Here is a 16,437-nt window from a genome sequence, read left to right on the forward strand (position 1 = left end):
ATATTTATATATTTATTGATCACTGTTAAAGGGACAGTAAACACCAGAATTTTTGTTGTTTAAAAAGGTAGATAATCCCTTTATTACCCATTCCACAATTTTGCATAACCAACACAGTTATATAAATACACTTTTTACCTCTGTGATTACCTTGTATCTAAGCCTCTGCAAACTGCCCCCTTATTTCACTTCTTTTGACAGACTTGCATTTTTAGCCAATCAGTGCTGACTCCTAGGAGCTTCATGTGCCTGAGCTCAATGTTATCTATATGAAACACATGAACTAACGCCCTCTAGTGGTGAAAAACTTTCAAAATGCTTTCAGATTAGAGACAGTCTTCAAGGTCTAAGAAATTAGCACATGAACGTCCTAGATTTAGCTTTCAACTAAGAATACAAAGAGAACAAAGCAAAATTGCTAATAAAAGTAAATTGGAAAGTTGTTTAAAATTACATGCCCTATTTAAATAATATAAGATTATTTTTTACTTTACTGTTCCTTTAAGACTTAGGGGTCAATTTATTAATGGTCGAGTGGACATGATTCGCTGTATCGAATCATGTCCGCTCAACCTCGCTAAATGCCGACAGCATCGGTGTTGGCATTTAACATTGCACAAGTATTTCTGGTGAAATGCTTGTGTAATGCCAGCCCCTGCTAACCGGTGGCCAACTGGCCGCTAGCAGGAGCCGTCAATCGTGCCGATCGGATAAGGATGATTTCAGTTCGCCACCTAAAAGGGAGCGGAGAAGTTAAGGAGCTGCGGTCTTACAACCGATGCTTCTTAACTTCTGTTTCTCGCGGACCAGAAATGATGGGGCGTCGGTGAAGCATCCGCTGCTTAATAAATTGACTCCCTAAGTGTTTACAAATATTTTTTTCTAAAAAGGTAGCTTTTACTACAGCTCAACTAGATATTTGTTTTTAGACAACACTTATTCAAACATACATCATGCATCATACAGTTAGTCTAATGCGGTGTTTGGTTAGTGCGCAAGCGATACGTTTTTTGTTTTTTTTAATAACGCACTCCAATTGAAGTCTCTATGGGGAGAAGAAGTTAATGCAGTCACGATAGCTCAGCTTTCAACTTGTAATACGCGTGCTAACCTGCCCACGTTAAAATATTACTTTGAGCAGAGTTTACGACACGCAAAAACTCTAAATACAGAGCCACTTGTAATCTGGCCCTATGCTCACTTACTGGACCAACGCAAAATCTTGTGATATTAAAGCAGACATCCTCAAACTTGGCCCTCCAGAGGTTTTGGAACTACATTTCCCATGATGCTCAGCCAGCTGATATGCTGACTTAGCATCATGGGTAATGTAGTCCCAAAAGTCTGTAGGGCCAAGTTTGAGGATGTCTGTGTATTAAGAGGATATTAACCCAATTTTTTTCTTTCATGATTCTGATTGAGCATACAATTTTAAGCAACCTTCTATATTTAGCCACCAATCAGCAATCACTGCCCATGTGCTGAACCAAAAATGGGCGGGCTCCTATGCTAACATTCTTGCTTTTCAAATAAAGATACAAAGAGAACGAAGAAAAATTGCTAATAGGAGTAAATTAGAAAGTTGCTTAAAATTACATGCTTTATTTGAACCATGATGAATCATGAAAGAAAAAAAAATGTGTTTCATATCCCTTTAAGTAAGGCAGGTCCACTAAGGACAATCTTATTTCATACCCAAATACGTTGATGAAAACGTTGAAAAGGCATTAGATATCAGAAGGGTTTGCAAACCATTTATTTTTATGTATTTGTGGGACATTGGAGCCTATCTATCTTGTGATAGACATTGGGGCCTATCTATCAAGCTCCGAATGGAGCTTGAGGGCGCGTGTTTCTGGCGAGCCTGCAGGCTCGCCAGAAACAGTAGTTATGAAGCAGCGGTCACAAAGACCGCTGCTCCATAACTCTGTCCGCCTGCTCTGATGAGGCAGATGGGAATCACCGGAATTCAACCCGATCGAGTACGATCAGGTAAATTGACACCCCCTGCTGGCGGCCAATTGGCCACTAGTCTGCAGGGGGCGGCATTGTACCAGCAGCTCACAAGAGCTGCTGGTGCAATGCTGAATACGGAGAGCGTATTGCTCTCCGCATTCAGCGATGTCTGTCGGACCTGATCCACACTGTCGGATCAGGTCCGACGACTACAATTAATGGACAAAGAATGTACATAAAGAACTGTATACTGTAGAATCACAGTAGCTGTTGTATGAGGCAGATGTCCTACACTATTATGATTGAGGTATTAATTTGTGAGTGGTCTTATCTACCTGCTTATTTCACTATAATCAAATGCTGCTCTGAGGTGGCGCAGGAAAATCACAGAGAGCTCTCTCTCAGTGACTGACAATCCCTTCTCGATTGGTCGTGCGGAAGAATGGGGCGGGGCATTACACGCTCACTTGAGTTGAGAAGTTTGTCCGCTCACTCCTTTGTACACGGGACCCTTGTACTGGAATTCTACTGGCATTCCTGAGCAAACAGGTTGGAGACTGTTTTTATACCCGCTATAATTAGCTCTAGAAGACTACAGGTTGGAATAGATCTTTACATGTGAATTAATTATCTACAAAAATAGGGTACGATTCATCGCACATATTCTGCACCTACTGTGTGCACCTACAATTCATTGTGTTAATTTGAACATTATATAGTTTTAGAATATGTATAATTATATATACAGTGTATATACTGTGTTTATATATATATATATATATATACAGTACATATATATACTGTATATATATATATATATATATATATATATATATATATATATATATATGTGTGTCATATATACGATCAGGATGATTGACAGCCCCTGCTAGCTGCCGATTGGCGGCATTTTACCAATGCTGTCTGCATTTAGCGATGTCGATCGGACATGATTTGCAATAGCGAATCATGTCCACTCGACATTTAATACATTTCCCCCATAGTTTTAACAAAGACACCATATAACCAGAAATTGGAATCAGAAACATATTTTATTATTTTCAGGAGTCACATAAAATAACCCAAGAAAAATAAAATGTATTTAATGCCAACCAACACTCATTCATGAATATTCTAGAATGTTCTTGCTAGTGTGGCAATTTAGCAACCTTATCAATATGAACTAATCACAAGCCACAGCTCAAAACTATCTTAACCCTTTGTGTAGCTACGGCATTCAGAAATACAGATAAACATCCATTTTTGTATTCAGACCATTTGGATGGAATTTCATGAGATCTACCCAGAGAGGCGACCTTTTATATGCTCTATAATCTGAAATGAGGATAATTAATGTTATGATGGATGAACTGGTAGAGAGTGACAGTGAAGAGGCTGTTATGCAATTTCTACAGAGAACTAGGAAATTAATCTCTGAATTAGCTCAGAGAAAGGATGCTGAAGCAGTAAGTGATAGTGACAAAGACCCCCAACCAGAACAACAACAGTTGGAATATTTAAAGCAACAGTACCGCATTATGCAGGAAAAATTTCAGGAAACAACTAAGATCGTAGAGGATCAAATTAAAGAACTCAGCACTAAAAGTCAAGATTCAAGGGACAGTCATTTAAGAAAAGAACCTGTTTTAATGGCTAAGACACCTCATTATAGTAACTTACCGGAAGTTGCAATAAGAAAGGACTTTAAAATTGCTGGTCAGATAGGTGAGAAGGGACAGACAGACAAATTGTCCTATACTAACCTCATGCACCAGATTGACATGGGACTACAAAGAGGATACTCTGAAATAGAGATTGTGGAATCTGTAGTCAAGGCCATAAGTCCTGGTTTAAGTCTTAGAGGTATGTTGGAAATTAAGAATGAGCTGACTCTAGTGCAACTGAAAAGAATCCTGAAAAGTCACTACAAGGAAGAGAATGTGTCAGATTTGTACCAACAACTGATCAACGTCTCACAAAATACCAAAGAAACACCTCAGAATTTTCTGTTTAGAGCAATTGAACTGAAAGATCGTCTCTTATGTGTTTCACAAGGAGAAGAATCAGATGAACACTTTGGGATGGAATTAATACAGAAGAAATTCTTAAGGTCTGTAGGTACTGGACTGTTAAGTGATCACATCAAGTTTCAGCTAAAGCAATATTTAGACGACCCCTCTGCTTCAGATGATTTGCTCATAGAGAAAATGAATGAAGCTGCCAATATGGAGATTGAAAGAGAGAGAAAGCAGAAGAAATCTCAAATCAGCAAACCAATGATGATGGAGTGTAAGTCCAGTCATCTACATTGTTCTCAGAAATCCGCTGACACCATGCCATTGATGCAGCCACAAGTAAGTAACCAAAATACTCAGCAAATTCAGAATACTAAATTGGATCTTGAAAAGGTAATACTGCAAATGCAAAAAGAAATGCTAGAAATGAAAACACTTTTGCAAAGTTCAGCAGCACAGCAGGAGCCTGTATTTATAGGGCCAACAGCCACACAGAGACTAAGCAAAAGGGCTTGTGAATGTTGTGAGAACACAGGTCAGGGAACCACATGTAACCATTGTTTCAAATGTGGTCAATCGGGACATTTTGCAAAAGGATGCAGAGTGAGAAAACAGAAATCGTTAAAAGAGAGAGGGTTGCTGTCAAGGGACAGACAGTAACCTACAGCACACCTGTGTCCCAGAATAATACACTGCCCTATATCAAAGAAGTATCAGATAAGAGTCCTCATATAGGAAGGAACACAGCAAAGGAAAGTTTAAAGCTGAATACTTCACGAAGAATACAAGATTGCATTGCTCAGCGTGCCCAGCAACCATATAATTTTACTAATGGACTGCCACCAAAAATGAACGGCGTTACCACAAAACACCATAGTAAATTGTTAAATCTCATTGGGAAAAGATGTCTTGTGAATTGTGAAATGGACAACATTCCAGTTCAAGCTTTATGGGATACTGGCTCTCAAGTTAGCCTAATCAATGAGAGTTGGAGACAACGATTCTTGCCACATACAGTGCTCAGATCATTGGAAGAATTGCTTGGACCAGGAGTTTTATGTGGAAAAGCAGCCAATGAGACTGAAATTCCCTTTTCTGGTTGGGTTGAAGTAACTTTCCAGCTAACATCAAGTAACAATGACAGAAAATCACTCTTAGTGCCACTGGTAGTATCAGACGACTGTAAAGTAGCAGAGCAACCAATTATTGGTTATAATGTAATTGAAGAAGTATTCAAAGCTACATGTGCAGAGGGAACAAAATCCATTACTGGTTTGGTCGATGTACTAAGAACAGCACTGGCAGTATCAACAAGTAAGGCCAAAATTCTGGTTAAACTTCTACAAGCAAGATGTGTACAATCTTGTGATGCCAAAATAAAGACTGGTACAAAGAACCAAAGAATTCCTGCAAATACTGTGACCAGCATCAGGTGTAATGGCCACACAGGACCTTCACTACAAAATCAGACAGTTCTGTTTACACCTTGTGACATTCACCAGTTACCTGATGGACTACATGTATGTGAGACATTAGTAACCATTTGAAGGGGACAGTTCTCTAAACTAACAATTCCTGTTTGGAACACAACCAAGCACGACATTGTTTTACCTGGTCTAACTAAGCTTGGATGCATTGAGCCTATAAAGACATTGTACCCTGCACAGATGAAGCTGAAACCGTCAGTAGATGTGTCTATCCACTCAGTAAGTAAAGAAATTCATGTATCTACGACAGGACCAGAGGATAAAATAGACAATTTAGACAAGGTCAGTTCTCTGGAGAGCCACACCAATGGAGAATTATGGGATCCAGAAGTGTCCGTAAAACATCTCACAAAGGAACAGCAGCAGATAATCAGAAATATGTTAAGGGATGAATGCAATGCTTTTGCAAAAGATGACTCTGATGTTGGATACATTCCTTCTTTACAGTTACAGATTCGCCTAAAAGATAACACACCTGTCAAGAGAACGTATATATCTGTACCAAAACCGCTGCACCAAGAAGTAAAGGAATACCTGCAAGATCTGCTAAATCAGGGCTGGATTGCAAAGTCAAAATCTTCATATTCTTCACCTATTGTGTGTGTTAGAAAGAAGGATGGTAGTTTAAGACTGTGCTGTGACTATAGAGAGTTAAACCAGAAGTCCATTCCTGACCGTCATCCAATTCCAAGAATTCAAGACATGCTTGATAGTTTAGGAGGAAGTTCATGGTTCTCCGTGCTAGATCAAGGTAAAGCATATCATCAAGGATTTGTAGAAGAATCGAGTCGACCATTAACTGCCTTTATTACACCTTGGGGTCTATATGAATGGATCCGAATACCCTTTGGTCTTAGCTCAGCACCTGCAGAATTCCAGCGAAGTATGGAATCATGTTCACTAGGATTAAGAGATGAGATTTGTCTACCTTACCTAGATGACAATCTAGTCCATAGCAAGTCATTCCTTGAACATCTAGAACACGTACGGGTCATTCTTCAACGTTATCAACAACATGGAGTTAAGCTAACAGCCAGAAAATGTGAACTTTTTAAAGACAAAGTGAGATTTCTTGGTAAAGTTGTGTCAAAAGATGGCCACTCCATGGATCCAGCAGAAATCGCACCTGTACTTGCATTGAGAGATAAAAGACCAAAGACTGTGGGAGAGCTTAGGAAATTATTAGGATTTATCTCTTATTACCGTCCCTATATCCGAAACTTCTCCAGAATTGCAAAGCCACTTTATGAACTGCTATCAGCAGACTCGGTACCTGCTATGACTTCCGTGCCTGATAGCAAGATAAGAAAGAAACAGAAATCTAGACCAAAGGTGAAAGGTCAGCTTCCCTCCCATCATTTAATCGGTTGGACTGATGACCATCAGGAAGTATTAAGCCAGTTAACTGAAGTTTTAACTCATCCTCCAGTTATGGGTTATCCAGACTATTTGACATCATTCATACTCCACTGTGATGCCTCCCAGGAAGGACTGGGTGCTGTGTTATACCAGGAACAGGATGGTAAACTAAAGGTAATTGCTTACGGATCTAGAACTCTAACACCTGCTGAGAAAAACTACCACATGCACTCAGGGAAGTTAGAATTTCTAGCAATGAAATGGGCAATCTGTGACAGATTTCGAGACTACCTATATTACTGTCCAGCCTTTGAGGTATACACTGACAAAAACCCACTAACTTATGTCCTTACAACAGCAAAGCTGAATGCCATGGGTCACAGATGGGTTGCTGAATTGGCAGATTTCAACTTTACCATTAAGTATCGTCCTGGAAAAAGAAATATGGATGCAGATGTACTTTCTCGTATGCCTCTGAGTCCTGAGCAGTACATGCAACAATGTTCTCAAGAAATAGATCCCAAAGTCAGGAGCAGCATCACCCAGGCTATTCAAGTAAACCAAGAGGAAAGAATGCCTTTGCTGTGTCCACTGACAATAGCCAATACAATTCCAATGACAGACAATGGTGAATTAAAAAGTGTAGCCGAAATTCCTAAAGGGGCTATCAGAACAGCACAAAAGGAAGACCCTGCGATTGGAAAAGTATTGAAATATAAACAAGAGAACAAGTTTCCATCAAAACATGAGTGCCAAGGTGAGTCTTCTGATTTTTCTATACTCCTGAGACAATGGCATAAACTTTATCTTGACAATGAAGGAATTATGAGAAGAAAAACACTATCAGGTTCTCAGTTAGTGTTGCCAAAGAAGTACCATCAATTAGTGTTTTAAGAATTACATGAAGAGATGGGACACTTAGGAGTTGAGAGGACTGTAAATCTAATCAGAGATAGATTCTTTTGGCCACATATGCAAAGGGACACCGAACATTACATTACTCAACAGTGTATCTGTTTAAAGAATAAACGCCCAAACAAGCCTACTAGAGCTCCTTTGAGTAATATTACCACAACATATCCTTTTGAAATGGTCTCCATTGACTTCCTTCATCTTGAGACATGTAAAGGTGGATATGAATATATCTTAGTGGTAATAGATCATTTTACAAGATTTGTTCAAGCATATGCAACCAGGAACAAGTCAACAAGAACTGTTGCAGACAAAATATTTAATGATTTTGTCCTGAAATTTGGATTTCCTATCAGGATTCACCATGATATGGGTAGAGAATTTGAAAACAAATTGTTTTTGGCATTAGGCAAGCACTGCCACATCCAAAACTCGCATACAACTCCATACCACCCAGAAGGTAATGGACAAGTGGAAAGGTTCAATCGCACCCTTCTATCCATGCTTCGTACTTTGTCATCCGAATCAAAGAAAGATTGGAAAAATTCACTTGCAAAGGTAGTACATGCATATAATTGTACACAGAGTGAAGCTACAGGATATTCTCCTTTCTTCCTTCTTTTTGTAAGATCTCCAAGATTACCCATTGATAGCATGTTTGACACTCCAGTAACTGAAAAATATCATACCTCTTCTGAATATGTGAAAACCTGGACAAAAAGAATGAATGAGGCCTACAAAGTTGCTTCAGAAACAGCTACTAAAAGTGCAGAAAGAGGTAAAGCACACTATGACAAGAAGATTTATGGAGCTGAACTAATACCCGGTAGTAGAGTACTTGTAAGAAACCTCACAGAAAGAGGAGGTCCTGGAAAATTAAGATCCTATTGGGAAGATACTGTCTATGTTGTTCTAAAAAGGAAATGTAAAGACAGCCTAGTTTATGAAGTTAAGCCAGAAACTGGAAAAGGAAAAATCAAAGTTCTGTATCGCAATTTGTTGTTGCCATGTGATTATCTACCTGTAGATCTAGGTCACAAAATAAAAGACAGACCTACTGCAAGAAACCAAGAAAACCGTAAGAATACTGCATTACAATCTGCACAAAACTTCAGTGATGAGACAGGAAGTGAGTCAGAGACGGAAAAGGAACATTGAAAAGCTTTCATTCCTATATCTCAAAGTGATCACAGAGATGGAAACACAGCAGATCTGAATCCAGAAGCTGATGAGTTCTACCCACATCAGTTAGGGACCAATGAAAGTCTTACAGAGATTGTTACAGAAGAAAATTCTTCTGAAGATGAGAGATCTGAAAATCCATCAGGACAAATGGAAGAGGAAATGTCATCACCTGAAAACTCAACAGAGATAGTTGAAAGTGTGAGTGATGAGGATGAGGACTATTCAGATACCATTCCTCTAAAAAGACTAAAATCCAGCCGAGAAAGGAGACAACCAAAGACTTTGACTTATGATACTTTAGGTCAACCCAGCATAGTTTCCAGAGATCCAACAGTACAAGCCATACAGTGTAGAAATGTTTTACCTGTCTACCCTGATATGGTATCTAGATCCAGATTGTTTTGATGTAGATTCTAAACATTGGTAAATCTGTCAGGTTTAATGTTCTAATGTTTGTATATAAAATTATGCCGCAATTATTCATGTACAGAGCAAATGTTAAAGATGTCAGGTTTAATGTTCTAATGTTTGCATATAAAATGATGCCGCAGTTATTCATGTACAGAGCAAATGTTAAAGCAAAAGCAGTAATTTTGAGATGATGGAACTAGATAAGATGGGAAAAGTTTGCCCAAAGGTATTGGTTGAAATTATAAACTGACATGGTGAATGTGTATCTAGTCTTCCACCATGCTGGGTCAAGTAAAGGGACAGAGTAAGAGTGTGTACTCTAGGTTACCACCATCTTTAGTCTGACTACAGTAACTTACACAAGTGAGGAAAGGGGTTTACCAAATAGCTTGCTGTACGAGCAATAATACCTCACCAGGTACTATAGCGCGCAATAGGACTAGTGAGAAATTGTGACGTACTCCTGACTACCCAACGGTGTTGTCAGACAACAAGCACATATTGTTTTACCATACAGGGTTGGCATATGTCGAGGACGACAAAAAAGTTTGTGGGGGAGAGTGTAAAGAATGTAAAAATAGACACCCCCCAAAATAATATTCTAATAACATGTTAAGGTTCTCTTAGTGAGGACACATTGACACTCTAAGATAAACTCCTGTTTGTAGAGAGAGGACACATTTACCAGAGCACCTGCTGCAGGGAAGGGAAACTTAGTTACTTGTTTCTGAGGGGAACCTTCTTTCAGTTACACACTTGTTCCCTCAGTGATGAGTGTTCTCCATTTTATTGCAGTTCATAATAAAGCACCCTAATTTCACCCAACCCCGATCGCACTGTGGAGTTTATTTATCAGAAATGCAACATGAAGGACTTGATGAAATTATCGACAGTGTTTAGAAATAGCTGTATCTGCCTTTGGATTTTCAGCATTCTGAGGACGCTGCAATATTCTATCTTTGACAGACCTTTTAGCATGCCCCATGTACTGTACCTGACTTAATACGTTACACCACATAGGGAATTATGCAATTTAAAAGACTACTCAATGCAGTAGAATTACATTATTGTCAAGTACATAATAAAAAGACAATGCAATATCCCTTACACTGAATTTCAAATAAGCAGTACATTTTTTTATGACAAATTCATTTTTTCTCCCATTTTCCGGCCCCCTGTATCATGTGACAGACATCAGCCAATCACAGACTAGTATACGTATACCATGTGAGCTTGTGCACATGCACAATAGGATCTTGTTCCCTGGAAAGTGTGAATATAAAAAGACTGTGCAAAATGTTATAATGTAAGTAAATTGGAAAATGTTTTAAAACTGCTGCTCTATCAGAATTATACAAGTTTCCCATAGACTTGAGTGTCCCTTTAAGTAAGACTCAATCTGATATTGTCTCTAAGTATTAAGTATAAGATCTAGAATGTATTGCTGTGGGTTATCCACAGAATTCTGAAACAATGTAGGGAAGAGATAGCAAGAAAGAAGAAGAGCAGAGTCAAGGAGAATCCTAATGGTCATTGTAAAAATGATAAAATGTCTTTATGTACTACTAATTATTCTCTGAAATATACAAAAGCCGGGTCGGCTTAACCATGGAACCAAGTGAGTCCAATGTACCCAGACAGCACATGACAATAGGCAGCGGTCTAAAGACTGCTGCTCCATAACTGGTCCGCTGCCTCTGAGGCTGCGGTCTGCAATCCGCCCGATTCTATAGGATCGGGCTGATTGATACCCCCTGCTAGTGGCCGATTGGCTGCAAATCTGCAGGGGGCGGCATTTCACAAGCAGTTCTGGTGAACTGCTTGTGCAATGTTAAATGCCGACAGCGTATGCTGTCGGCATTCAGCAATGTCTGTCGGACATGATACGCTACAGCATATCATGTTGGATAGACCTTGATAAATCGGCCCCAGTATGTTTATTCATTTTTTTATTCCATCCACTGTTTGTAAAATTCAATAGCGCTCAAGTGAACGCATTTACTTTCAACTTGTAGTACCCACGCTACTTCTGATACATGCAATCACCTGCGATAAACCTGATATCACTCGCACGCAACAGTTAGCACGCCACTCGTAACCTCGCCCTTTATTATATATTATGACCACATTCTATATGTTACCAAACAATAAAGGCTTCTAACAGCTTATCACTAAGATCAGCCAATAAGAATACTCTCACTATGCTGCAATAAATTTGCTACTTGTGCCATATAGGTCTAGTAACCCTAACTTTTACCTACCCCACTGAAATAAAGTCTTAATGAAACCATTTGTGGTCATTAACCCTCCTTTATATATATATATATATATATATATATATATATATTTCATGTACCTAGGGCCCAATAGCCAATAGAATAAGAGCTACTGTAATTCTATTGGCTGATTAGAATAGCCAATAGAATTACAGTAGCTCTTATTCTATTGGATAATCAAATTAGCCAATAGAATTAAAGAAGCTCTCATGCGATTGGCTGATTTGAATTTGAAGGCTCAAATCAGCCAATAGGAATTCAAGGGACGCCATTTTTAATCGCGTACCTTGAATTCCTATTCAGTGTACGGCGGCGATCGTATAAAGAGGATCCTCCACGCTCCATGGCTCCGGTCTTCAGTTCCAGCGTCGCCGATCTTCAGTTCCTGCATCACCGGTCTTCAGTTCCAGGGAGGATGGTCTTCAGCTCCGCGGTCATCGGTCTTCAACTCCTCCGCTCCGCGCTGGCTGGTTCCTGGAAGAAGAAGAAGAGATCGCCGCCTGGAAGAAGACTTCTCCGCCTGGAACAGGACCTTCTCCGCCGGTCTTCAGGACAGGTAAGGAGCACTTGGGGGTTAGACTTAGGTTTTTTTAAGGGGGGATAGGGTGGGTTTTAGAGTAGGGGTGTGTGGGTTATAATGGGGTAGTTTATTTAATTTATTGATAGTGTAGGTGTATTTGTAACTTAGGTTAGGATAGTTTCCAGAGATCCAACAGTACAAGCCATACAGTGTAGAAATGTTTTACCTGTCTACCCTGATTGGTATCTAGATCCAGATTGTTTTGATGTAGATTCTAAACATTGGTAAATCTGTCAGGTTTAATGTTCTAATGTTTGTATATAAAATTATGCCGCAATTATTCATGTACAGAGCAAATGTTAAAGATGTCAGGTTTAATGTTCTAATGTTTGCATATAAAATGATGCCGCAGTTATTCATGTACAGAGCAAATGTTAAAGCAAAAGCAGTTATTTTGAGATGATGGAACTAGATAAGATGGGAAAAGTTTGCCCAAAGGTATTGGTTGAAATTATAAACTGACATGGTGAATGTGTATCTAGTCTTCCACCATGCTGGGTCAAGTAAAGGGACAGAGTAAGAGTGTGTACTCTAGGTTACCACCATCTTTAGTCTGACTACAGTAACTTACACAAGTGAGGAAAGGGGTTTACCAAATAGCTTGCTGTACGAGCAAGAATACCTCACCAGGTACTATAGCGCGCAATAGGCCTAGTGAGAAATTGTGACGTACTCCTGACTACCCAACGGTGTTGTCAGACAACAAGCACATATTGTTTTACCATACAGGGTTGGCATATGTCGAGGACGACAAAAAAGTTTGTGGGGGAGAGTGTAAAGAATGTAAAAATAGACAACCCCCAAAATAATATTCTAATAACATGTTAAGGTTCTCTTAGTGAGGACACATTGACACTCTAAGATAAACTCCTGTTTGTAGAGAGAGGACACATTTACCAGAGCACCTGCTGCAGGGAAGGGAAACTTAGTTACTTGTTTCTGAGGGGAACCTTCTTTCAGTTACACACTTGTTCCCTCAGTGATGAGTGTTCTCCATTTTATTGCAGTTCATAATAAAGCACCCTAATTTCACCCAACCCCGATCGCACTGTGGAGTTTATTTATCAGAAATGCAACATGAAGGACTTGATGAAATTATCGACAGTGTTTAGAAATAGCTGTATCTGCCTTTGGATTTTCAGCATTCTGAGGACGCTGCAATATTCTATCTTTGACAGACCTTTTAGCATGCCCCATGTACTGTACCTGACTTAATACGTTACACCACATAGGGAATTATGCAATTTAAAAGACTACTCAATGCAGTAAAATTACATTATTGTCAAGTACATAATAAAAAGACAATGCAATATCCCTTACACTGAATTTCAAATAAGCAGTACATTTTTTTATGACAAATTCATTTTTTCTCCCATTTTCCGGCCCCCTGTATCATGTGACAGACATCAGCCAATCACAGACTAGTATACGTATACCATGTGAGCTTGTGCACATGCACAATAGGATCTTGTTCCCTGGAAAGTGTGAATATAAAAAGACTGTGCAAAATGTTATAATGTAAGTAAATTGGAAAATGTTTTAAAACTGCTGCTCTATCAGAATTATACAAGTTTCCCATAGACTTGAGTGTCCCTTTAAGTAAGACTCAATCTGATATTGTCTCTAAGTATTAAGTATAAGATCTAGAATGTATTGCTGTGGGTTATCCACAGAATTCTTAAACAATGTAGGGAAGAGATAGCAAGAAAGAAGAAGAGCAGAGTCAAGGAGAATCCTAATGGTCATTGTAAAAATGATAAAATGTCTTTATGTACTACTAATTATTCTCTGAAATATACAAAAGCCGGGTCGGCTTAACCATGGAACCAAGTGAGTCCAATGTACCCAGACAGCACATGACAATAGGCAGCGGTCTAAAGACTGCTGCTCCATAACTGGTCCGCTGCCTCTGAGGCTGCGGTCTGCAATCCGCCCGATTCTATAGGATCGGGCTGATTGATACCCCCTGCTAGTGGCCGATTGGCTGCAAATCTGCAGGGGGCGGCATTTCACAAGCAGTTCTGGTGAACTGCTTGTGCAATGTTAAATGCCGACAGCGTATGCTGTCGGCATTCAGCAATGTCTGTCGGACATGATACGCTACAGCATATCATGTTGGATAGACCTTGATAAATCGGCCCCAGTATGTTTATTCATTTTTTTATTCCATCCACTGTGTGTAAAATTCAATAGCGCTCAAGTGAACGCATTTACTTTAAACTTGTAGTACCCACGCTACTTCTGATACATGCAATCACCTGCGATAAACCTGATATCACTCGCACGCAACAGTTAGCACGCCACTCGTAACCTCGCCCTTTATTATATATTATGACCACATTCTATATGTTACTAAACAATAAAGGCTTCTAACAGCTGATCACTAAGATCAGCCAATAAGAATACTCTCACTATGCTGCAATAAAATTGCTACTTGTGCCATATAGGTCTAGTAACCCTAACTTTTACCTACCCCACTGAAATAAAGTCTTAATGAAACCATTTGTGGTCATTAACCCTCCTTTATATATATATATATATATATATATATATATATATATTTCATGTACCTAGGGCCCAATAGCCAATAGAATAAGAGCTACTGTAATTCTATTGGCTGATTAGAATAGCCAATAGAATTACAGTAGCTCTTATTCTATTGGATAATCAAATCAGCCAATAGAATTAAAGAAGCTCTCATCCGATTGGCTGATTTGAATTTGAAGGCTCAAATCAGCCAATAGGAATTCAAGGGACGCCATTTTTAATCACGTACCTTGAATTCCTATTCAGTGTATGGCGGCGATCGTATAAAGAGGATCCTCCACGCTCCATGGCTCCGGTCTTCAGTTCCAGCGTCGCCGATCTTCAGTTCCTGCATCACCGGTCTTCAGTTCCAGGGAGGACGGTTTTCAGCTCCGCGGTCATCGGTCTTCAACTCCTCCGCTCCGCGCTGGCTGGTTCCTGGAAGAAGAAGAAGAGATCGCCGCCTGGAAGAAGACTTCTCCGCCTGGAACAGGACCTTCTCCGCCGGTCTTCAGGACAGGTAAGGAGCACTTGGGGGTTAGACTTAGGTTTTTTTAAGGGGGGATAGGGTGGGTTTTAGAGTAGGGGTGTGTGGGTTATAATGGGGTAGTTTATTTAATTTATTGATAGTGTAGGTGTATTTGTAACTTAGGTTAGGATTTATTTTACAGGTAAATTGGTAATTATTTTAACTAGGTAGCTATTAAATAGTTACTAACTATTTAATAGCTATTGTACTTAGTTAAAATAAATACCAAGTTACCTGTAAAATAAATATAAACCCTAAAATAGCTACAATGTAATTATTAATTATATTGTAGCTATCTTAGGGTTTATTTTATAGGTAAGTATTTAGTTTTAAATAGGAATAATGTAGTTAATATTATTAATATTATTTAGATTTATTTTAATAATAATTAAGTTAGGGGTGTTAGAGTTAGATAGGGTTAATATAGTTAATATATATAATATAATAACTATATTAAAGGGATACTAAACCCATTTTTTTTCTTTTATGATTCAGATAGAGCATGAGATTTTAAGCAACTTTCTAATTTTCTCCTATTATCAATTTTTCTTTGTTCTCATGCTATCTTGATTTGAAAAAGCAGTACTGTATGCTTTAGAGCCAGCCCATTTTTTGTTCAGCACCTGGGTAGAACTTGCTGATATGTGGCTAAAGGTAGCAAACCAATTAGCAAGCGCTACCCAGGTGCTGAACTAAAAATGGGCTAGCTCCTAACCTTTCATTACTGCTTTTTCAAATCAAGATAACATGAGAACAAAGAAAAATTGATAATAGGAGTAAATTAGAAAGTTGCTTAAAATTGCATGCTTTATCTGAACATGAAAGAAAAAAGTCGGGGTTAGTATCCCTTTAACTATATTAACCCTAATATAATTAGGGTTAATATAGTTAATATAGGTGGCGGCGGTGTAGGGGGGTCAGATTAGGGGTTAATATATTTAATATAGGTGGCGGCGGTGTAGGGGGATAAGATTAGGGGTTAATATATTTAATATAGGTGGCGGCGGTGTAGGTGGGTCAGATTACAGGTAAAAGAGCTGATTACTTTGGGGCAATGCCCCGCAAAAGGCCCTTTTAAGGGCTGGTAATAGAGCCGATTACTTTGGGTCAATGCAGTGCAGGGACACTTTAGTATTTTAGGGGGTAATACATTTATTATAGGTGGCGGCGGTGTAGGGGGATTAGATTAGGGGTTAATAAT

The sequence above is a fragment of the Bombina bombina genome, chromosome 7 (genome assembly GCF_027579735.1).
Source record: "Bombina bombina isolate aBomBom1 chromosome 7, aBomBom1.pri, whole genome shotgun sequence".
Taxonomy (NCBI): domain Eukaryota; kingdom Metazoa; phylum Chordata; class Amphibia; order Anura; family Bombinatoridae; genus Bombina; species Bombina bombina.